The sequence below is a fragment of the Aquarana catesbeiana genome, linkage group LG05 (assembly GCF_042186555.1).
Source record: "Aquarana catesbeiana isolate 2022-GZ linkage group LG05, ASM4218655v1, whole genome shotgun sequence".
NCBI lineage: Eukaryota > Metazoa > Chordata > Amphibia > Anura > Ranidae > Aquarana > Aquarana catesbeiana.
The window spans coordinates 514,656,160-514,681,486 of record NC_133328.1 but is presented as its reverse complement, the minus strand read 5'-3'; the positions used below and the strand labels follow the sequence as shown (position 1 = coordinate 514,681,486).

The window sequence follows — 25,327 nt, the reverse complement described above, 5'->3', positions numbered from 1 at the left end:
AGTTGTCGGAAAATCCGATCGTTCTAAACGCGGTGACGTAAAACATGTACGTCGGGACTATAAACGGGGCAGTAGCCAATAGCTTTCATCTCTTTATTTATTCTGAGCATGCGTGGCACTTTGTCCGTCGGATTTGTGTACACACAATCGGAATTTCCGACAACGGATTTTGTTGTCGGAAAATTTTATATCCTGCTCTCAAACTTTGTGTGTCGGAAAATCCGATGGAAAATGTGTGATTGAGCCTACACACGGTCGGAGTTTCCGACAACAAGGTCCTATCACACATTTTCCGTCGGAAAATCCGACCGTGTGTACGGGGCATTACTGTGTTGGTTTCCTTGGGCTCTCTGTCCCCCCCATCCTGTGTCATATATTTTTTAATAGAGCCAGGGCTCACACTTATTCTGGGTGGATTCGTACTTGCCCCCTTTACGGATTTCCCCCTCATCTTGTTATTTATATTACGGGTATAAGTTTGATATAGTATTTTATTAATAAAAAAAAAAAAAAAAAAAGTTCAGCTGCTGGCCACAAATGGGTCTGGTGAGGTTGGGTGGGAGGGTGAGTAGCTGCTTGGTTAGTGTGTAACCTTATCCACCTACCTGCTGTCACACAGGTTGATACTGGTTGGTACAGGGTGTTCTTGACGGTAATTCAATGATTCACTACTATCCGATGAACAGCTCAGTGCTTATTACAGTGCTAATCTAGTGATTTCAGACACTTTTCCTTTGTTAGAGACAGATATAGAAGTGGGCTGAGAAGCTCGTATAGGTTAGTGAGGGGAGGATCCCACCATCCCTGCTCGCCTGACCGTTTCCTGATAATTGTTGAAGAGATCAGCTATTGTCCACAAACGGATCCGGTGAGGTGGAGGGGGAAGTTAGGTGACTTCTTAGTTAATGTCTAACCTTATCCACCTTCCCGCTGTCACACTGGTTGTTTGATTAATACAGGTGTTCTTAAACGGTAATTCAGTGATTCACTGCTATGAGGTGAACAGCACAGTGCTTATTATCTTACAGTTCTAATTTATTGAATTCAGACAATTTCTTTGTTAGAGAGAGATGTAGGAGTGGGCTATGACACTCATATGTTGGTGAGGGGAGGCTCCTACCATCCCTGCTCTCCTGACAGTTTCCCAGTCATTTTTGAAAAAAAACCCCAAAAAAACCAAAACAGCTGCTGGCCACAATCGGGTCTGATAAGGTGGGGAGAGGAGGGTGAATGACTGCTTAATTAGTGTGTGACCCAGTCCCCCTTCCCGCTCTCACACTGGTTGATACTGGTTGATATTGGGCGTTCTTAACGGTAAACCAACAATTCACTGCTATTAAATGAACAACGCAGTGCTTATTATCTTACAGTTCTAATATATATAAATTCAGACACTTTTGCTTTGTTAGAGACAGATGTAAGAGTGGGCTGTAAAACTCGTGTATGGAGGGTCCCACCATCCTTGCTCTCCCGGAACTCTCTTATCGGAACTTTCCAGCTAGTCTCTGCTTCCACTAATTATCCAAGATCCTCCTTTATTCACCTGGATTGCCTTGCTTATTTGCTTCCCATACTTTTACTGTTGTACATAACACCCCTGTGAACACAGTCCAGTCTAACACAAGACCCAGGAACCGGTTTTAAGGAACTTTATCCCTTTCAGTTTTAGTCCTTGTACCAGCGGGAGAGTCTCTCTCTATATATCCTTATTTTTGATCCATCCAGTAGTACAGTGCAGATATATTCACTCCTGGAGGTTTCTGAAGGGAGAACCAGGTTAGTAGAATATGAGGTCCTGAGGGGGGGTGGTCTGCGGATCTCTCCTGTCCTTCAGTCCGACTCGCCGTCCACTTTAGCAGCAACACGTCTCCTCTCAGCCTCCTGTCCTCCCAGCCAGGACACCGCCAACACGCGGCGGACCCGAGTGTCTGGCGAGCTCCTAGTACACAGTCTCTCTATGTACGAGCCCCAGAGAACCGCTGTGTGCTCTCACCATCACCACACGTTCTTGCTGGCGTTCCTGCAGATACTCTGGGAGCGCTCTGTTGTGTCCTGCATTCAGTCACTCATCCAATCACCAGGCAGCCCAGCGGGAGCCGTTAATCACAGCCAGTGAGCCAATGAGGAGAGAGGGCTGAGCCACGGCTCTGTGTGTGAAGGAACATGCAAAGCCATGGCTTGGGGGGGCAAGCCTGCTTGGGTACCCTCATCACAGTCTGTTTGCTCTGGGGGGACACTTGGCAAGAGGGAGGGGCCAGGAGTGCAGGCGAGGGACCCGAGAAGAGGAAGATCGGGGCTGCTCTGTGCATAACCACTGCACAGCGCAGGGAAGTATGACATGTTTGTTATTTTTAAATTAATTTTAAAAAGCCTTAAATATCACTTTAAGATCATAAATCCAAAATGTATCTAAGAAAAAACACACTCTCCAATCTATGGCTAATGTGCATGCATCTGTCAAGTCACCATGTGCCAGCACTTTAAAGCTTAAGCTTAGCTAAAAATAAAAAAACTGAAAAATCAAACATAAGGACCATAACCTACAGTTGGTATGATGTGTCCCTTGTGTTGATTCTTCTTCCAGTAGAAATCTTCCTTTGTCCTACCCACCCCCACTGCCGAGATCTTCCAGTGTGGCTGAGGTTAAAGAGGTAACAAAGCCAAAGATTTTCTATATTGCAGCTTACCAATCATATGTAGTGGCTGCATTAGTTTTCTTTTTTTACCCTCTGTTTTCACCTGATCTGCCTGTATTAAGGTGCCCTCACTCTGGATGAAGGAGAAACAGAGACAACTTTGGACGGCAGTGCTATCAGTCTGAGGGGAGCCTTAGTGTGAATTTAGCCATTCATCTAAATCTTCCTTGCCTCTGAAGCCGGCCGATCAATCGCTACATGTCAAGCTAATTTAGCAGTCGCAAAGCAGGGGAACAGTTGTGAGACGCACAAAAACACAGCTCAACCATGCAATTTTGCTCCCCCCCCCCCCGCAACCACAAGTCTAAACGAGCTCTATGTATATCTAAGTTTGCTAGTATATCTAACAAATTGAATCCAAACGCCAGCTAATACTTTATGAGTAGTCTCAAACTGTTTTTTATCCTTTTGGGATAACAGTTTTACATAAATAAAAGCTGATCATTGTAAACACCCCTGTCAGTGCTAAATGATTTATCTCATCCCCCTTGCTGGCAGGATCACCAGGTAAACATAGAAAGAACGCCAAAAAAAAAAAAATACAGCCATCGTAGCCAAGAACTGTTAAGCTGCAATATAATAAAAGGTTTGCTTTTGGATTTAATAACACTTTAATACAGCTAAAAGGCTGATGGGAGATTTCATTAAGAAGGCTTGCCTATGCCCGCCCTTTTCTGCCATTCACAGAAGCCATAGTACAAGTTCTATTAATTAAACTGGATCTATAAAAGGGGGCGGAGCCATCATCTGCCCATCCCCCACTCCTAGCACCTGTGTAGTACAGCTTCTATGAATGACAGATATGGGTGGGGATAGTTGATCTCACTTGATCTGACAGCCGTTAAGCTGTATTAAAAGGGCAACTCCACTTTCCTAAAAAAAAATAAAAAAAATAATAATAATAATAAATAATATTATTAATAATAATAATAATAATAATAATAGGAAGGGGGGAGTAATACAGAGGAAGACTTATGCCTGGTACACACGATGAGATGATCATCCGTTTTTTTTTTGCATGCTAGTCTCATATCAAATATGAAGTGTTTAAATTCTTGTACAACAGAATAAAAATGTGATGTAATGTGTTTGTAGTGTATATGTATTGCATTTTTCGGACGTCAACTGTACTGAATAAAACGAAAAATCGAATGATCTGGTATCGTACAAGAAATATTTTCGTGCTTGTCTCATCGGATAATTTTGCATGAATTGTCGTGATCAGCTCTCGAAAGCTGTGTACTAGAGCTGCACAATTAATCGTCAAGAATCATTATCGTGATCAATAGTCAAGAATCGTTATCGCGATCTTGACTAAAGTGTTTCACAATTCCTTCTATGCAAAGAATTCTCTCTGCTCTTCTGAAGCCCCAGCCCTCAAAAGAAAGGAAGAGAAAAAACTGGGCAGTCTGCCAAGAAACAAAACATTCTTCATCAGTTGAACTGAAGTATAAACATTGTAACAGTTTGTCAATGGAATAGACTTCCTGTGTAAGTGAAAAAAGATTAACCACTTAAAACACTAAACCTTTTTCTGACATTTGTTGGTTTCAAGTTAAAATCATTTTTTTTGTGCTAGAATATTACTTAGAACCCCCAAACATTATATATTTTTTTAGTAAACACCCTAGAGAATAAAATGGTGGTTGTTGCAATATTTTATGTCACACTATTTGCGCAGCGGTCTTTCAAATGCAATTTTTTTTGGAAAAAATTACTTTATTGAATTTAAAAAAAAAAAAAAATCTAGCCAGTAAAGTTAGCCCATTTTTTTTTTTTTTTTTTGTATAATGTGAAAGATTTTACATCGCGAGAATCGTGAGAGAATCATGATCTTTTCATTCTAAGCAAAAAAAATCGTAATTCTCATTTTGGCCAGAATCATGCAGCTCTACTGTGTACCAACGATTAAATAATCGTATGATCACTGCAAAAGCGGTATATTTCAGATGCTTCTCTGATCGTTTACTGGCCATTAGACTTCTACTGAAAGGAAAAGGAGAAAAACGAGGGACACATCCTATTGGCTGTTATGTCCCTTGTGCTGATGCTGGTTGCTTTATTTTTTTTTTTAAGCTAAAACAAGCAAATAGTGTGTAAAATCATAAAAACACAGGTATTTTCCCTTCCTGTTCCAACATGACTACACATCAGTGCACAAAGCAAGGTCCATAAAGACATAGATGAGAGTTGGGGTGGAGGAACTTGACTGGCCTGCACAGAGTCCTGACCTCAACCTGATAGAATACTTTTGGGATGAATTAGAGTGGACACTGCGAGCCAGGCCTTCTCGCCTAACATCATTGCCTGACCTCACAAATGTGCTTCTAGAAGAATGGTCAAATATTCCCATAGACACACTCCTAAACCTTGTGGACAACCTTCCCAGAAGAGTTGAAGCTGTTATAGCTACAAAGGGTGGGCCAACTCAATATTGAACTCTATGGACCAAGACTGGGATGCCATTAAAGTTCATGTGCATGTAAAAGGTAGGCGTAGAGCGATACATAGATATATATTTGTATATTTTTATTTTATTATTATAAATAGACATTTTATTATAAAATACACATAAATAGGACATTTCAACAAAATGATTGCTGTCTGAACACTAGTCCAGTGCATGAATGGCCAATGTATTTAGAATAACAGCCCCCCAAAGCATTGATTTGTCAGCGACGGCAGTACATGAGCAGGTTGTTGTGTCTTATTTTTTTTCTTTTTTAACTCTTTTTATTGACAGATGTACGAAAAACATTTTGGTAAGACAACTATTGTGCTCAACATGAGCGCTAAGGGATACAAAGTCTTTTACACAAATACAAAATAAAATCTACTTTTGCATATAAAATTGTTTAAACTGAAAGCTTTGTTATCTCTTTAAATGGACAAAACAGTTATTTGATACACAGGTCATCAAACTCAATATAGGGAGGTGACATGGGTCACCATGCCTTCACTACAGTGATCAGAGCCAATAAATGATGGCTGCCGTCCATCCCCTATGGATCTTCAATATTAAAATCTATACTCAAGTTAAACATGGAAATGATTAATTTAAGCCGACTCAGGGGATCCAACCTACCTGCCAAGCGGCATTAATTTTAATTCTGGCATCTTGTGAAGCTGGTCTCCCTGTTCACTAAATCATTTCAGTGTGTATTGTCCTTCATTTCTGAATGGTATTGGCAAGATCATAGAAAGAAAGTGTTGAGCCCAATACAAAATCAATAAATGATCAAATTTTCAATTAATATCCATAAAGCACATGTGCCATTATTACATACATTTTATAAACATTTTAGACACACCAGTCAATTGAAAATTAGACAAATGTACACAGAGGGAAAAGCCAACCTGTTGCTCAGCCAGTAGTTGATATAAATCTATACAAATAAATTTAAAGTGGAGTTCCACCCAAAAATGGAACTTCCACTTTTTGGAATCCCCCCCCCCCCCCCCCTTTGGTGTCACATTTGGCACTTTTCAGGGGGGAGCAGATACCGGGCTAATACAGGTATTTGCTCCCACTTTCTGGCATAGATAACCACGGTGATCGCGGTGACCTACGCCACTTCCGGCGCCTACTCTGTCCTCCCCCGCTGTCTTCTGGGAGACACACAGGTCCCAGAAGACAGTAGGGACCAGTGAGGACGTGCAGCAAGACTCACGCATGCGCAGTAGGGAACCAGGAAGTGAAATCGCACGGCTTAACTTTCTGATTACCTTATCAAGGATGGCGGCAGCAGCAGCCGAGAGCCGATGAACAGATCGGCTTCCGACATGGCGGGCTCCCTGGACAGGTGAGTGTCCATATATTAAATGTCTGCAGCTGCAGTATTTGTAGCTGCTGGCTTTTAATTTTTTTTTTTTTGGCGGACCTCCACTTTAGAGAGCTTCTTTTCCAGGGATATTAAGGCTATCAATGCAGGAATGAAATGAAAGAGGTCACAGTCTTATTTTATTGTCTTGGTTAGTTTTCAATAGGAGGACACTTTTTATACTTCTGTGTGCCCCAGCTCTGTGAGCTCTGTGCGGCTCGTGCTGTGGGTGAAGGTGGTGGACGAGGTGGCAGAGGCTGCCGCGGTAGCCGTATAGCCACGCGCAGAGGTGCACAAGATCTCGCGTGAGAGGGCAGGACACATGCAGAACGGTGTCCGGCTCATCGGAACACTGCGGGCTGTTGCCTGGAGGAGAGGAGAGCCCCTACAGCTGAATCCCTGTTTGAGAGGTGTGAGCCCAGCTGGGCGTTAAAAAGATGGTCATGACAAGGAAGAGAGGTGAGGAGCAGCCACACCAGGGGAATGCGGGGTCCCAGGCAACACGCTCTGTAAAAGAGAAGGGGAACCAGGCAGCTGCCAAGCTGGAGCGGTCCGCTCACACCCCCTGTGCAGTCACCAGTTAAAAGGGACTCAACAAGCAAGAGCTCAATCAGGAGCCCCCTTGGACAGAAACAGTCATGGTCAAACGCCAACGGTACCACCAGATACAAAAACTGAGTAACAGGGGGCTTGAGGGAGAAATCCCGGGATCTGTGTGTGTGATAGTCCCTGAATCTGGCTTACCACCACAGGAGGAGCCGACATTGAAAGATGTATTGTTTGCTGTTAATGCATGCAAGTGTCCACTGAACAGTCTATGTGATCAATTAAAGGGAATTAAGGAAGAATTACTTTTAATGAGCCAGGAATTGCAAAGGATTGTGGAAAGGACAACTGCCCTAGAAGAGAGGTTAAGTTTAGTTGAAGACGATTTATATCCGTTAAAACAGGAAATTAAAGTAATAAGAGAACAAATGGGCCTATATGTGTCAAAGATGGATGAAATGAAAAATAGGCTATGCAGGAACAATGTGAGGGTGGTGGGCCTCCCGGAGTGGAGTGAGGGTCCCCACCCCATAGGGCTCTTGGAAAAATGTTCCAAATAAATGTTTGGGGAGGATACCTTTTCACTGCTCTTTGCAATAGAAAGAGCTCATAGAGTCCCTTTTATAGAGCCCCGTTACCGGGTGACTATCCTAGGCCAATACTTTTGAAGCTTCTCAACTATAAGGACAGAGAGATCCTGTTGAAAAGAGCTAGAGAGATGGGGAATATCCTTTATAATGGAGTTAGGATTTCGTTGTACCCAGATTTCGCTACAGACCTACAGAAGCGCAGAGCTGAGTTTACAGCAATTAAACGCAATCAACAAAAATATAAAACCCATGTATGCTTTGTTGTACCTAGCATATCTGAAAGTAACGGCCTTGGGGGGGAGGTACCCCGTTTTTTGATTCACCAGCCAACGTGGTACAATGGTTGGAAGATAATAAGAATTTAGAGTAGCTAGGTTTGTTTTGGACCAGATTAGATCAGGGACGGAGTGGCGAGTTACACTTAGGAAGAAAGTACAATGTATGTGTGGGGTATTTTGGTGAAAAATATATTTTTGATACATTTGCTGGTGGTAGGGGGGAGGGAGAGGCAGAAGTATGGAAAGGTGGGTGAAATAATAAAATTGTGCACATCACTTGACTGGCATGAGTGGATGGGTTGGTAAGGAAAACAGGAAATGGTCACGCATAAAGCCCCTAGGGCTAGCCTAGCTAGGCGTGGGATAGGTGGGGGGGGGGGGGGGGGGGGTTAACGGCATCACAAGTATAACGATTTATGTACAGGATCAGGATATAAAAACACCAATGAAGAAAGCTGGGTAATATCACAAATTTTGAAAGTTACGTTAATAAAAAAAGAATTAATTTGCAGATCAATCACGAGTAAATGGTAATGAAGGTATTGGGACACAAAGAGTAATCTTATGGGGGGGCGGTCCTTTTTTTGGACCTCTCCTTTTCATTTCTTTTTCTTATTTTTCATTACATTATTTTTCTCTTTTTTTGTATGCAGTCTAAAACATTCAATATAGGCTCCTGGAATGTCCGGGGGTTGGGTGACTCAGTCAAAAGAGCCACAGTTTTCTCCACATTGGAGACGTATGGAGTGGAACTGCTCTGTATGCAGGAAATGCACCTGACAAAGGACACCATGACACAATTCCGTAGCAGGTCAATCAGTGTCAATACCACTCGATTTACTCCTCTTATTCTAGGGGGGGGGTGAGTATAATGGTGAGGAATGGGGTGCTTTTGGCCCTGGTGAATGAGGCAGCACCGCTGTTAGTAAAAAATATAGTTTATTGGCCAAGGGGGGTGTTGGATCACTCACCACTAGTGCGGACGGTGTATACAGTGGGAAAACGTACCCCAAGAGATTGGAAAATAAGCCCATTCTGGTTGGAATTAATGGGGGAACCTGATGAGGCAATATTCAAACTAAGAATTTGTGGTATTTAACATAGGCACAGCACCGGTGGGAGTGACGTGGGACGCCCTGAAAGCCTTTCTTAGGGGACCATTAATCCAGCAGGTGGCAAAGATTAAGAGGAAATCCAGGGAGTGGGAGGCAAGTATTAGGAAAGAGGTGATAGAGGCAGAAAAACAGTATGTGGAAGATCCAACCCTGGAGAAGCAAAGGAGGTGGCTTAATAAACAACAGGAGTATAAGATAGCTGTTACAAGGAAAGCAGAGAACAAGCGACTCTTCCAGAAACAATGTGCTTTTGGTAAAGGGGAAAGTGTGGGGCATATGTTGGCTTTTTTGGTTAAAACTAATTCCTCCCCTTCTGCAATCTCTGCGGTTAGGACGCTAGGGGGAGAGATCTCCTCTCAGACGCCTGCGATTATAGATACAGTCAGGGAATATTATATGAATTTGTATAAATCAAGGCGGGAGGAGGGGGTGGGAGAAATAGACAGCTTTTTTTTTTTTTAGGAGATTGGAAGTACCAGCCCTTTCATAGAGGGATAGAGGTAATATGGAGGCCCCCATAACTTTAGAGGAGCTACAACAGGCAGTAGCCAGGATGGCTAACCAAAATTTCCCTGGGCCAGATGGACTTCCAGTAGAGACTTATAAACGGTATGGAGAGGTGTTGTTCCCAGAGCTGCTAAAGGCATTGGGTTGGGCAGCAGCAGAGGGGAGGCTGCCCTCCTCAATGATGGAGGCTACCATAATAGTATTGCAGAAGGAGGGGAAAGATCAGTTGGATACATCTTCTTATACGCCGATATCATTACTATGTTCTGGTATTAAAATAATGGCAAGGGTGTTGGAAGCTAGGTTGAATAAATGCATCCAAAGTCTTATATACTCAGATCAATCTGGGTTCATCCCCAACAGATCTACTAGCATTAAAATTAGAAGGATGTACCTGAATCTGCAGACTCAGACAGAGAATATGGGCTCAAGGGCTCTCCTGTCCTTGGATGCAGCCAAGGCTTTTGACAGCCTGGAGTGGAACCATCTCTGGTGGGCTCTGAAGATATTTGGGTGTGGGCCCACTTTTATAGCATGGGTAAAAACACTCTATAATGCCCCAAGCGCTAAAATAAAAATTTTCAGCTTGAGAGAGGGATGAGACAGGGGTGTCCCCATCGCCCTTGTCTTTTGCTTTGACGATGGAGCCATTAGCAATTGCGATTAGATCAGTGATGGGTATGCAGGGGTTTCAAAAGGAAGTCAGGGGAGGATAAGATCGCATTGTATGCAGACGACATCTTGTTTTTTCTTGGTGACACCGAGTCATCTTTAACTGTGGCAATGAATATAGTTGAGGAATTTGGACGGTTCTTGGGCCTGGTAATAAACTGGGAAAAGTCAACACTTTTACCTGTTGATCCATTAAGAAACCCTATACTGTTTGGAACCCCTCAGTTAAAATTGGTGGAGAGGATGAAGTATTTAGGCATATGGTTAACAAGGGACCCAAACCAATATATCAGTAATAAATTAATCCCACTCCTGGTTAAATTTAAGCATAAAAAGCGATATCTGGAGCCGACTCCCCTTGTCTGTGGCGGGGCAAAGTAATTTGATTAAAATGATCTGGATGCCGCAATTGCTGTATCTGCTGCATAGTTCCCCAGCCTGGATAAGAAAAGAATGGGTTAAAAAAAATAGAATCCCTTTTCAGGGAACTAATTTGGAAGAAGGGCCAGGCTAGGATTAGTCTACAAACGTTGCAGTTACTAACAAATGAGGGGGTGAATGGCCGACCCGCACCCTCAAAACTGTATTTTGGCAACCCAGTTGCAGCATTTTGGGGGGTGGGAGGGGGTGCATCATGCCGGGAGGGGAGAATGATTACTACTGGGAGCCCCACATAACACTGTAATAGAAGCGTTGGAAGCAGATTCTTTTCCCCTTAGGAGCCCTACATCATTAAAGTTGGCTATAAAAGTATGGCAGTTAGTTAAGACAGTAATGGGGTATAAGCGGATTAACAGAATATGGCCCCTCCGGAATAACAAACATCTGCAAGAATTCTTGCCCATGGGGAAGAGCAATGATTGGGTAAAGTAGGGTATAGAACGACTGGCCCAATTGTATGAGGGTAGCACTTTGAAAACATTTTCAGAATTAAGGAGAGAGTATGGTATACCAATCCATTCGGTTTAGAAAATATAGAAGATAAAATTATTGTTCCGTGATAATATGCCTGTGTAAAAATTCTAAACGTATGCTTTGTATTTGAGAAAATAAAGAATATTTAAAATGATAATGGGGTATTCTTTAGCCTACCCTCTCAGTATGACTAAAGCGACCAGGGACATGTTATCACATTGAATATCTCCCACAACCCTGCCACTCATGCGGTGTTACCATGACAATACCTATTAGCTCATCAATTTATGTGACTGTGCTGGGAGATAATATTCAAATCATTTGTAAATGTAAGAAGTTTTAAGTCATTTGTGAATGCAAAAGTACTGTTAGTACCCCACAACTTTACAATTATTATAAATTGCCATTCATTTGGATTTGTCATGCATCTTACTCAAGTCACCTTTTTTTTTTTTTCGGCTGGGATCAGAAAACTAAAAAAAATAAATAGTTTAAAGTCTAGCTCCAAACAAGCAAAGCTCACTACATACTACTACAGGAGGAAAAAGCTGAGGACGAGAGGGACAAAAGAAAAAAAAAAAAAAAAAAATGGAGAGAGGGAGATTTCAGGGGCATTAACCAGGTATGAGAATATATATATATATATATATATATATATATATATATATATATATATATATATATATATATATATATATATATATATATATATATATATATATATCCATATCCATAATTACAACACAAAAAAAATAATAATCACAAAAAAAAAAATCACCTAGATAAAATGCTTTCTGTAAAATGTTCCCATGTCTGACATTCCTAATAATGGACAAATGGGATCATGTAGATGGACCCCAAGGGGCATGACAAATTAGCCAAGAGGTGCATAGACTGCCAACGGACTATGTGGCACAGCATGAAAATGCAAGTTCGGCATCTTTCCATTGAGTTTATGCCAAGTGTTCAATCACAAGAAAGCAGAAAGTTTGAAAACACGCATAGTGGAGTTGGAAAGGGTCCAGAACAAGATTTTCCACCGAAGGTCTTTTATAAACTACATAATAAAAATACCCTACTGAATTCTGGTGTATTGAGTTGCTGAAAAAGTAAATTAGAAAGCACAGCCAGGTGACAATAACTGAAGAACCCAAGTGGTCGATGTTCCCGATGCAGAACTGATTTCCTTGATATGTACAGAAGGATGCTAAAACCATAGAAGTTTATTATCTGCACAGCCAAGACTAGTCTAAAATCAGAGTCAACCCTACCAGGATAATTTAGAGAAAAGTAGGCCAGCATTAAAACCTAAGCCCAGACACATTTTTTTTTTCTCTTTTAATTTCAGATAGACTTGGGAGGAGCGGATATTTCTGTGTGGTTTCTTTTGCTGTCCCAGAGTCTGTTAAGGAGAATTCACTTTCCTGGCTTTGTGGCAGCAGTAAAATAAAGGAGTGGGGGCGTGTGTGTGTGTGTGTGTGTGTGTGTGGGGGGGGGGCGGCGCAATCGGTCAATGGAATAGAAAGATATGAATATTAATCTGATCTCATAACTTGCCGTTTTAACACTTGAAGCTAACCCTTAGGCCTCATGCACATGGACACTTACTAGCTTTTGTGTGCTGAGGCAAAACAAAAACCAAAAAAAAAAAAACTGGCACCTTCCAGCACCCAGGGCGCCACGTACAGCTGCCAATGCAAGCAGATGGCTGCATTCAGCAGTGCTTGAGCAAACACTGACGGCATTTACCCGTGCATGTGCGTACACGCTTCTCTTGGACATGCCACTTTTGCGGTCGGGGAGGGGGGGGGGGGTGGGGGGTGGAAGTTGCCATATATGTATGGCGCTGGTAACCGTCCATGCAGAAGTCATCAGTGCTTACCTGTGCACAGCAGTGTAGAGCAATTCAGTTGCACTGGCAGCTGTATGTGAAAAATCTTTGTTAAATCCCCTAGTGGACCCAGTGCATGTAGTATGCCGTTATATTATATATATATATATATATATATATACATATACATATATATCCTTCAGTGCTGTGTTGTAGTTCCTCCCTGTATGAATCCCAATTTATGGTAGTTCCTATGGGGGGGGGGACTCACTCTCTAGGCTGATGGTTTGTTTACCATTATGAATGAGCAATCAGCACTGCAGTGGTGTTTAAGTCAGGCTATAGATCATGAGCTTTTGTTCCCTGCAACAACAAGTTACAGGGAAGAAAAATCGCTAGATTCCCTTATCAACACAGTCAGTGATGGGAGAATCCCTCCCCCAGAGCTATTGTGCTCTGATGCGGGGGGGGGGGGGGGGGGCGCAGAGAGCTGTTGTCCCTGCCGGGAAAACACAATTATTGTTAGCGGCTATAACCGCTGGCAATAATCACATGCTAGAAATCCAAAATGCTACTGTATCAATGGATCGACTTGGGTACAATCAGCCTGCCCATAGATGCATCAAATCTCTGCCGGACCCTGCTGAACTGGCCAAGATTCGAACCATCTATGGCCAGCTTAACAGAGCTGTCAACTGCTAGTAAACATACACAGCACCACCAGATCTATCACACATCCCTAAAGCAGGCCATACATTATGCGATTTTCTTTCACCACTGGTGGAAGTGCATGTTAGCTGTGATCATGTACATAGCTCTATGCACACTACAAATCCTATAGACCATATAGGGAATGAGAAAGAGAGGGTTCTAAATACAGTGGGATCATGGAGAACTAATGCAGCCACCCTCTAACAGGAAGTCAGATCACAGCAGCAAGCAAAAAAAAAAAAAAAAAAAATTATAAAAATATTTGGAGAAGACAGAGCGATAGAAACCTTAAACCCAAAAGCAAACATTTATTATATTGCACATAACAAATTCTTAGATATGATGGCTGCATTTGTTTTCTTTATTAGCCTTGCTTTCCTTTATTTTCATCTGGTGATCCAGCCAGCAAGTCTGTTTTTTCAACAAGTTCTCTTCCAGATGCATTTGTTTACAGGGATGGCACAAACCATTTAACACTGGCTGGGGGTGCTTGCAATGCTCAGCTTTTATTTAAGAAAAAATAAACAGTCGCTGTAGCTGATTATAAAGTATGAGATGGAGTTTGGCTTCAATTTGCTGGTGTATTTAAATGTGCTAGTATATTGAACACTTTCCTCCCCCCCCCCAGACTGATAATGCTGCTGTCTGCTATGCCCCTGTGTTCATTCATCCCGAGGATAATACAGGTGGTGTGTTACTGGCCAGGTCACCAGGTGAAAAATGAAAGGGGGGGGGAATAGAAAACTAATGCAGCCACCATAGTTAATGATTGGTAAGCTGCAATGCATTACATTTTTGGCTTCGGCTTTCAGGGGCTCATGTGTGGACACATTTACTGCATGTATATGTTGTGTTTTGATGATGGAAATTCTTGTCACAGGATTTTTAACAGCAAAAAAACATGAATTCTGTTTGAATCATCTCAGTACATCCTACCTTATGAATGTCTTGTCTTGAACCGGGTTTGGTAATTCCTGAAGAGGTCTAGTGATGACCCGTATTCCTGCTGACACACAAAGAAAAAGGATTAAATCCAGCATTATGCTGTGCAACTGGCTAAGCTTCTAAAGGCTACTTATGCTATATGTGTGATGAGGTATAAAAAAAAAAGAAATAAATGAATTCACTGAAAAAAAAAAAAAAAGAAAGAAGTATATTAGGTAGAGCTTATTGCATACGGTTTATCTACAAAACTAAATTTTCCTTCACTCAGAAATCGCAGCCTACATTTTTTTCTTCAGCACAAGTATTCTTTAAAAATATTTGAATTTATACACAATTTAAGGGCAACAGCAAAAATTAAAGTGATATTAAACCCCCCAAAAAATGTAATATATTGCAATCCGTAAATATGGTGGCTGCATTTTTTTCTTATTTTCACCTTGTAATCTTGCCAGTAACACACTTCCTGTGTAAACCTAGATTCACCCAAAAGGGTTTCAAACGCAGTGTGGCTTACCGGCTCCGGATCGCATGGTACAAAAAGACAATGCGACACGGGGCAATGCAATTTGAGGCCAGAAATGTGGTGCGGTTGCTGTGTGATTCGCATGCGTGAACCGGGGCTTAGGGTGTCTCCACTCTGGATGGAGGAGCAACAGAGCCACCACTGGACAGCAGCGTTGTCAGTCTAGGGATAAGGTAGTGCTGGATGTACTAGCAGATTTAGATGGACTTGACTAACAAATTAAAGCAGAACTCTAGGAATTCAGCCACTTTGTAAAGTGTGCTCTCATAGTGTGAGTTAAATCCAATGAGATGCATGCCACCCATGGACTTAGCTCTGACAGTTTTACCAAGCTCTGGGGGTACAACTATAACTATACACCCAGGGCTCTGACAGGAGAGACACTGCCTTCTCACACACAGCATCTCTGCCGGCCCCTACCCTCTTCATTCACAGAAGCTTTTGCATTCTGTGAATAAGTTCACTTAATATAAAGCAATCTCTGCGATTGGGCAGGAGGGAAGGCAGGCACAGAGCTGCAAGTCTGCAGCCTCAGGAGCTGAGACAAGAAGATCCAGTGTCCCATAGCGAAAATTATGCTTCGGTCATAAAAGTAAAATGGAAACTGTTAATTAAAGAGATTGGTCCACGAGATGGCCTGCATCTCACTGGACTTAGCCCCTACTAATCCAGCACATTTTACAAAGTAGCTGAATTTCTGGCCGATCCTCGCTGAAGCTGGTAGACACCGTTACTACAGTAATTTCCATTTGTTTCCAGGTCCCGTGCTGAGCGGCTGCCCTTCTGCTTAGTGAACACAGGAGGTTGCTCGTTTGAAACAGATGCCATTCAGAGAACCCTGCATTTTCACAATGGGCAAGGAAGAGGCAGCGGCCTTTAGACCAGCCCCATTTATTATTATTATACAAGATTTATACAGTGCCACCAGTTCTCGCAGTGCTTTACAACGTGAGGGCAGACTGTATGGCTACAATATAATTCAATACAGAAGGAATTAGCAAGCCCTGCTCAATAGAGCTTACAATCTAAAAAGGGAGGGTCAAGTGATACAAAAAGTTAATAATTGTGGGGGATGAGCTCATGGGGGAAAATAAAGTATAGTTGTAAGGTGAAGGCAGGATAGGCTAAGTTTTCAGGGATTTCCTAAAAGTGGATAGAGTTGGAGATAGTCAGTCAGATTGGGGTAGGGAATTCCAAAAGGATGGGAGAGGCTCGGGAGAAGTCCAGGAGGTGAGCATGGGAGGAGATAACAAGGGAACTAAAAAGAGCAGGAGGTCTTGGGAGGAATGAAGAGAACAATTTGGTTGGTATTTTGAGATGCAATGTAGCTGGGGGCCAAATTGTGGATGACTCAAGTTATTGATAGAATTTTGAATTTAATTTGTTGGGTGAGTGGCAGCAAATGGAGGTATTGGAAGAGAGGGGTAGCAGACACTGAGCGTTTGGTAAACTGTAGGAGTCTGGCAGCAGCATTCATGATGGACTGAATAAGGGACAGCCTATTTAAAAAAATAAGTCAATGAGGAGGGAGTTGCAATAGTTGAGGTGAGAGATGACCAGGGAGTGGATTAGGAGCTTTGTGGTGTCATTGGTTAGGAAGGGGCATATTTTGGAGATGTTGCGGAGGTTGAGACGGCAAGCTTTGGAAAGTGATTGGATGGAGGGCTAAAGGAAGAGTTCAAAATTCAGGACTACACCTAGCATCCTGGCATGCGGGGACAGGTTGATGGTTGTGCTATTGATCTTGACAGAAAAGTCAGTCAGAGGAAGAGGCACGTGTGGGAGGAAATATTGTAAGCTCGGTTTTGGACAAGTTGAGTTTGAGGAAGTGGTGTGACATCCAGGCTGATATGACTGTTAGTAAATGATTGAAGCGTGAGGAGACTGATGGAGTGAATTGAAGGGTAGAGAGATAGATTTGGGTGTCGTCAGCATAGAAATGATATTGAAAGCCGTGGGAGGCTATCAGCTCACCCAGGGAGGAAGTGTAGATCTAGAATAGGAAAGGGCCAAGAACAGAACCTTGGGGGACCCCGACGGAGAAAGGAAGGAGGAGATGAGGAAGTAGAGTTGTAAGCGACGCTGAGGCTCCATGCACACTGGCTTAAAAAAAAAAAAAAAAAAAAACTTTGCTTTTACAGTAGTTTTGTGTTCTGCCTGTAGAAGCTACTTAAAAGCGGGATTCTGGCCACCTAAAAAAAAAAAAAATTTTAAAGTCAGCAGCTACAAACGCTGTAGCTGCGGACTTTAAATAAGTAGACTTACCTGTCCTGGGTGCTCGCGATGTTGGCCGCCCGAGGCCGACCCGTCCCTCGGCTCTCGGGTCCCGGCACCGCCATCCTAGGTAAGGGAAACAGGCAGTGGAGCCTTGCGGCTTCACTGCCAGTTTCCTACTGCGCATGCGCGAGCGGCGTGGCGATCTGTGAATGGCCCCGTGGTGTTCTGGGAACACACACAGTTCCCAGAAGACAACGGGGCCGCTCACCGAGGAGAAGAACACACCGCGGAATAGGAAGAGGCAGATTAGGAAGACTGCCTAGCAACAAGGGTTTAGGCAAGTATAAATTAATTTTTTTTTCCCAAATTTTTTTTTTTTTTTTTTTTTTTAGGATTTTTGGTGGCATTTTTTTTCCAGGGTGGCCCTCCACTTTAATGTTGTTATCCTATGGGATGGATAGAGGCATATTTTGAGCTCAATGTTTAGAGGCAGGAAAAAAAAAAAAAAACCCTTATGGTTTGCGCTTCTGATTGGAGCTTACTGTCAGGAAAAAAGAAAAAAAAAAAAAAAGTAAAACCTCTCCTAAACTTTCTACAAAAAATGCTCTATATATAGAGCAGGAGGAGGAGGGGGTGGTCAACCGTATGAAAGGCAGCCGAAAGTTCCAGAAGTAGGAGTACAGAACAGTGTCCATTGGTTTTTGCTGTTAGTAAATAGTTTGTGAGTTTTAGGAGAGCAGTTTCTGTGGAGTGTTGAGGGCAAAATCCAGACTGAAGGTAATCAAGAAGGTTTTTCTTAATGAGGTGGTCATTCATTGGGTTGTACTGTAGACCAGGCGTTCACACACTGCTCTCTACATCAATACACTGTCATAGTTGCCAACATTGTAAAAAAAAAAAAATGTGGGACACTTTTGTGGCTGTAGGCGGAGCCGTCCAATAATTAGGGGGCGGGGCATTCGTCTGTAGGCATGGCTTAGCAAAAATATACAAGTGCGGCGCGGCGAAAAATGGGTGTGGTTTACGTGACATATAGGGCATGGCTTAAATAGGCGTGGCTCAAGAGGGTGTGGTTAGGGTCTGAGATGAATGAGGGATGGAGAGGGAGAGAGGGATTAGAGGGGGAGAGGGATTAGAGGGGGAGAGGGATTAGAGGGGGAGAGGGATTAGAGGGGGAGAGGGATTAGAGGGGGAGAGGGATTAGAGGGGGAGAGGGATTAGAGGGGGAGAGGGATTAGAGGGGGAGAGGGATTAGAGGGGGAGAGGGATTAGAGGGGGAGAGGGAAATGACGGGACAGCAGCCTCAGATCCTACAGAACAATAAAAATATGTGTATTCTAGAAAGTTTAACAATCAGCAGATAAAGATACTCCAAACACCTGGTGTTAGCACTTCAACCATCCCGGCACCATGATTGTTATGGTGTCAGGATGATTGAAGTGCATTATTTCTATTATTACATTGTAATATAAAATGAAATCATTCAACTCACCATAATGCAGAATCAGTGGGATCCCTGAGCGTGTCACTAGCCACGACGCCTGCCACCAGCCGTCCGTCCTTGCGTCAGATGTCCCAGCGGAGCCCCCCCTCACACCAGGTGTCCCCGGCGGAGCTCCCCCTCACATCAGGTGTCCCCGGCGGAGCTCCCCCTCACATCAGGTGTCCCCGGCGGAGCTCCCCCTCACATCAGGTGTCCCCGGCGGAGCTCCCCCTCACATCAGGTGTCCCCAGTGGTGCCCCCCCTCACATCAGGTGTCCCCAGTGTCCCCCCCCTCACATCAGGAGTCCCACAGCGGTGCGCGCCCCCCCCCACCTCAGAGGTGTCCTAGTAGTGTGTCCGCAGCATCATGGCTAGAACCCCCGCCCCTTTCCATATCAGACTGGCAGCGGGGCGGGGGGGTGGGCAGGGTGAGGCGGAGCGGGGCGAGGCGGAGCGGGGCGGAGACGCAGAAGCTCCTTCTAGCCCCCCCAGCCGTCTTCCTGAACTTCAATCAAATGGCGGCCGGCGGAGACTATGTCTCCGCCGGCCTCGAAAATCGAGAACCGGATTTTTCGGGACATTTCCCGGGACACCACAAATTCGGGAATGGAGTCCAAGTCCCGGGAATGTCCCGGGAAATCCGGGACAGTTGGCAACTATGCACTGTACTCAGGACCCCATGGTACCCCAAAACGTACATTATGTACTTCGTTTTCTGGATTGAATAGCAATTAGGCCTCATGCACACTGGACGTTTTACGTTTTTACAGCAGCTGTTTTTGGCTGTAGACGGTTTTTTCTACAGTCGTTAAACTCTCCATCATGTTATCCTATGTGTCCATGCACACATAGGCAGTTATCAGCAGTTTTGGGCAGTAAAAAAACAAAAAACAAAACCCCAAAACTAGTGGGTTCTGAGAGATGTTTTTTCAGCTGTAAAAACGATCAAACGCTGATAAACATCGATAAACACTCAAAAACGTTGCTCACCAGCTTTTAATGTTTTTGATCCATGAACAAAGAAAAAAAAATAAACGTGGAAAAACGCTAAAAAACGCTATTGCAAAAACGTTGAAAAACTCACTGTTATATTTTTATAACGTTATTTTAACGTCCAGTGTGCATGAGGCCTAATAGTATCATGCAATCCAGAGGACAGAAGCCATCTTGCACCAGAGAAAAAGTACTGTGGGAGGACAACTAGGAAAATATGAGTAGGGCAGCCAGAAGGGTTTTTTTTTTTTTTTAACTTCTTGGGGACCAGAATATAAACATTTAATGGATTTTTTTTTTTGTGTTTAAAATACTGTTGAGTGCTGCTGTTATTTTTCTTTAGGATTATCGGCTGGGAGGTGTTGCACTTTAGTGCAGGTTTACTGATTTCATTTGACAAAATATAAAAATAAATTGGTCTGGAGTTAATCTTTAAGAACAATGGTGCAACTGCAAGATTCAAGTATTTCTTACAACTTGACATCAAATAACTGCAGATGTCTGAAGCATAAAAAGTAGTGGATGGCTTTATTGGGCTTTTTAAAAAGGAGAAAAAAAAAAAAAGTAGATGTTCCCTCCTATAAAATATAACTGACATAATAGCTACTTTCCCAGTTACCTCATTTGTTTCTCTTCCAACAAAGTGTTCATCAGTTTTCCAGGCCTACATGAAAGAGATTATACACAAACATCTTACTCTCGGGATGATAAATTATAGTGCAGTAATCGTGCTCTGCTCTCATACACTGAAAGACAACACCATCCAGGCCTACAATTACTCTCCTCTAATTATATACTCTGGCATCATACTGCGAACAGAAAAATTCTCAACTTGCTTTATCAAGACTTGGCAAAGCATACTACTAATTGCAGAATCTTATTTGGCTTAAGGAGCATGCATGCCACGTGATGGATACAACCCGCAAACACAGAGCCAAGTGTCAAGTTTTCAATAAACACACGCACGGAAACTGAAATTAAGTCACGGCTTCACTTCTGACACGAGGAACAGAACGTTACATCACTCCATCCAGACAGCCATATACTGTAAAACGTTGTACTTCGACTGCTGCGAGTCAGTCTCACAAATCAAAGTTCAATTTGTTGCTTAGTCTTCAAAACTAATAATCACAATTGTATTCAAAAAGGCATTATTTGCACCCAAACTGCAAACTTTTTTTTTTTTTTTTCTACATACGAAAATGTTTTATGTGGTGATGGTTAGGGCTGGGAGATTTTCCACCAAAAAAAAAAAACAAAAAAAAAAAAAAAACAAACAGCACACACCTCGATTCACATCGTGTTTTTTTTTTTTTTGACACCACACGGGTCCTGAGGAGCTGCGGGCAGGAGTTTTTAGGCGAGGCCGCGGCTTTGGCCTAGTCCGCAGTGTCCGGCCTCGCGGACTAGGCCGAAGCCAAGTCCTTGCCTAAAAACTCCTGCGTGGCAGCTCCTCAGGACCGGCACGGTGCAAAAAAAAAAAAAAAATTGATTTGCTTAAATTTTGAAGCGATTTGACCTCTCAACTCGATTCAAGATTTAAATCGATTTTTTTCCCCAGCCCTAGTGATGGTATTAATGAAGACCACTCTGGAACTACAACGCAACTGGGTTCTTACATCAGCTGTTCTTTCAGTTAAAATTAAAAGGTCGAAAAGGACATTGACAAAATTCTGCAGACTGTCCAGTGCCAAAATAAAAATTGGCTCCTCTCCCACTGCAAGGGCAGTAAAAGAAACTGGTAATTCGTTACACACTACAGACAATTTTTTTAGGTTTTGGATGGAGTGGGTAAGACTCCATGCACACTAGCATTTTTTCCTGCTCCTAGAAGCTAAATAGTGTTATCCTATGTGTCCATGCACACTACTTTAGGCTAGTAGTTTTTTATAGCTTCAGCGTCTAAGAGCAGAAAAATAAAAAAAAAATGTTTTTTGTAGCGTTTCTTAGAGCATTTTTCCAGCAGAAATGCTCCTAAATGCTACTAATAGCATTTTTTGAGCTTTTTCCCCATTTTCTTAAAAGGAACTGCAAAAACACTAATGCCCTGTACACACGATAGGATTTTCCGATGGAAAATGTGTGATAGGACCTTGTTGTTGTAAATGCCGACTGTGTGTAGGCTCCATCACACATTTTCCATCGGAATTTCCGACACACAAAGTTTGAGAGCAGGCTATAAAATTTCCCGACAACAAAATCCGTTGTCGGAAGTTCTGATCGTGTGTACACAAATCCGACACACAAAGTGCCACGCATGCTCAGAATAAATAAAGAGATAAAAGCTATTGGCTACTGCCCCGTTTATAGTCCCGACGTACGTGTTTTACGTCACCGCGTTCAGAGCGATCTGATTTTCCGACAACTTTGTGTGACCGTGTGTATGCAAGACAAGTCTGAGCCAACATCCGTCGGAAAAAATCCTAGGATTTCGTTGTTAGAATGTCCAATCGTGTGTACAGGGCATAACACTCCTAAAATGCTACTTAAAAAAAAAAAAAAAAAAAAAAAAAACTCTAGTGTGCATGGAGACTAAAAGTTGTTTTTTGTAACTTTTTTTCTCTGTCATCCCAACAGTGAGATTTTCTCATACGCTCTATTTCTATGACACCAGTACAAAAAAATTATTGGGGGGGGGGGGGGGGGGATTGTTTGTCACCATGACAGGAAAGCACAGATAGCAATATCAACAGAAGTCTCCACCACTCTACTAAAAACATATTTTCATTGGTGTTTCCATTGCACAGATTTCCTGACAGAAGTTAGAGGGAAATGTATCATCTGGGGGGACACAGGCAACTATAAAAACCTGACAGAGGCTCTAACCCTTCCTGCCCTATCCAGAACCAAACCTGTTTTGACTGATGTTTTCAAGATAAGATCCTGTTTTCCTATTAGGCTAAAAGACAATTCAGGTTGCAAAACGATGGAATGCGCTATAGTGCCCCGTACACACGAGTGGAAATTCCGCCAGCAAAAGTCCGATGAGAGCTTTTGGCCAGAAATTGCGACCGTGTGTATGCTCCAATGGACTTTTGCCGGCAGAATTCCAGCCAGCAAAAGATTGAGAGCATGTACTCTATTAGTCGGTTGGAAAAAGTTCCTATCCGAAAATGCATTCGTCTGTATGCAATAAAAATCATGCACGCTCGGAAACAAAAGCTTTTCGTAGTGTTGTATGTCACCGCATTCTTGACGGTCGACAGTTCATAGAACGTTTGTGTGACCGTGTGTATGCAAGGCAAACTTGAACGGAATTCCGTCGGAAAAACCATCCAAGATTTTGCCGACGGAAATTCTGCTCGTGTGTATGGGGCATTAGAGTTTTACCAAGGGGCCCATTAATTAAAAAAAAAAAGTAGAGAACAAGCCACTGCTTTTTTTTTTTTTAGAACTACTTGTACAGGAGGTTTTCCCTGAAGACGTGCTGATTTGTCCCCTCATACCGTTATTTGTATTTTGCTAAAAAAGTTACTATATATATATATATATATATATATATATATATATATATATATATATAGCAGTTTTTATTAAAAAGAAACTCTAAGTGCTAATACTACAGGTCTAGCTGTATGTTTTGACTACAAGTACATGCTGGGCTGTGAGTGGACAGAATTGGGAACCAATTATGTTCAAACAATCCTTAAAATGTTGTCCATGCCTGCTACTTGACAGAAATCCCAGACATATTAACCACTTACGGACCGCCGCAAGCCGATATACGTCCTAAATTTGAAGAGGAATATCATGGTTATGGCAGCAGCTAGCTGCCATAACCCCGGTATTTTCTTCTTCGGCCGGCAGTCCGCTTTCCGATAAGAGTGGGCTCTGCAGCAAATTTGCCGCGAGATCACCTTTATCGGCAGCAGGAGAGGGGAACCCCCCCTCCCGCCGCTTACCAGAGCCGTCGGCAGCGGCGGAGGCAATCAGATGTTGTCCCTTGCTGGTTATGGAGACAAGTGAGGGGGGAAGATGGCCCCCACCCGTCTCCATACCATTGCAGGGCGGAAGTGACGTCAAAACATCACTTCCGCCCATAGCTCTTAAAGGGCCATTTTTTTTTTATTGCATTTTAGTGTAAATATGAGATCTAAGGTCTTCTTGACCCCCGATCTCATATTTAAGAGGTCCTGTCATGCTTTAATAAAAGTGACACAATTAAAAAAAAAAAATATATTATATATATATATATATATATATATATATATATATATATATATATATATATATATATATAACAGTGTAAAAATAAAAAAGGTAAAATAATTAAGAAAAAAAAAAGTTTTTTTAATGCGCCCCGTCCCGCCAAGCTCGCGCGCAGAAGCGAACGCATACATGAGTAGCGTCCGCAAACGAAAACGGTGTTCAAACCACACATGTGAGGTATCGCCGGTGGTGGAGCCGATCCACTGGGTTGGATCTTAGTGGCTGACCATTACTGGTTTCTCCTTAATAAGCTGGTGCAAGGGATGTCTGCTGAGTGCTCCCCCTGCGTCTTCCAGAAATATAAACTGTCATGTCCAGCTGATGCAAACGTTAAATGTTGATGGAAAGAGCTCGGCATAAAAGATCTTTTTAGAGGTCATGTTGTTCCTCCACATCTGACTACCATGTAACTAATGAAGGTTCCTTTATTCTTTCTTTTAGTCAGCAGGAAACCTCAGCATGGACATAATAAGAACACTTGAGCACTTATGCTGCTCATGTACTTGCCAAAACCCAGCTGTAAACAGGTGGGGTCCACACCAATGTCTGGGAAAAATATCCTGCTGGCTGCAGTTTTCCCATTAAGGTAACGTTCTCCTTCACAACATAAATTGAAAAAAAAAAAAAGAAAAGAAAAAAGGAAGGAAAGATGGAAAACACGAATAAGCATTAATACCATCATCTGCGTTGAGTCAGTAGACGTGCGTTTCCATCATCATCAATAGATGCAGTTCAAAAAAAGTAAAAAGGTGTTGGCTGTAATTTTATAGATCCATTGGATACAGAGGAGCTGGTTTATTACAGCATCTAGGTGGCTATTCACAGAAGCCGTTTCTATCACTTATCACTTATTCTATCACTATCACTTATCTTTCAGTCCAGTTAAGCTGGCTATAGATGGGTAGAATTTCAAATGAAGGAAAATATTGTTCTAAAAATAAATAAAATAATAATAATAATAATAATAATAATAATACAACAACTTGTTTTTCTAATCATTAGTGATGTCAAATTCATTTTTGCGTTCTTTTTTGCCCGTGGTGATGAGAAAATTCAAAGGAGCAGGATGGAAAAGGTTTCTCAAAACGAATACATTTCTAACAGTATATGTAGTTATTGTTAGATAAAGTCCATTCATTCCAAAATGAAATGCTAAAAGCAAAAATAAATATTTTTCAAGACATTTGAAATGTTCTGAGAATGTCCACAAATTTTCTGAAGGACTTTGGTTCAAAATTCCGCCCCTCTATGGCCGGGTTTAAGCAGGGTTAGCTG

General features: G+C 42.4%; 1 protein-coding gene across 3 annotated transcripts in view; it reads right to left on the bottom strand.

The window, feature by feature from the left end:
- FAM110B (family with sequence similarity 110 member B) overlaps nucleotides 1–25,327 on the bottom strand; it is a 245,132-nt gene that overhangs the window by 207,320 nt on the left and 12,485 nt on the right. For 2 of the 3 annotated variants that reach the window (XM_073631660.1, XM_073631659.1), the window contains exon 2: nucleotides 14,619–14,685. The gene's annotated coding sequence lies outside the window, so the exon portion shown is untranslated. Of the gene's footprint in view, nucleotides 1–14,618; nucleotides 14,689–25,327 lie in introns of all 3 variants that reach the window. The other variant, XM_073631661.1, reaches the window with a different exon arrangement.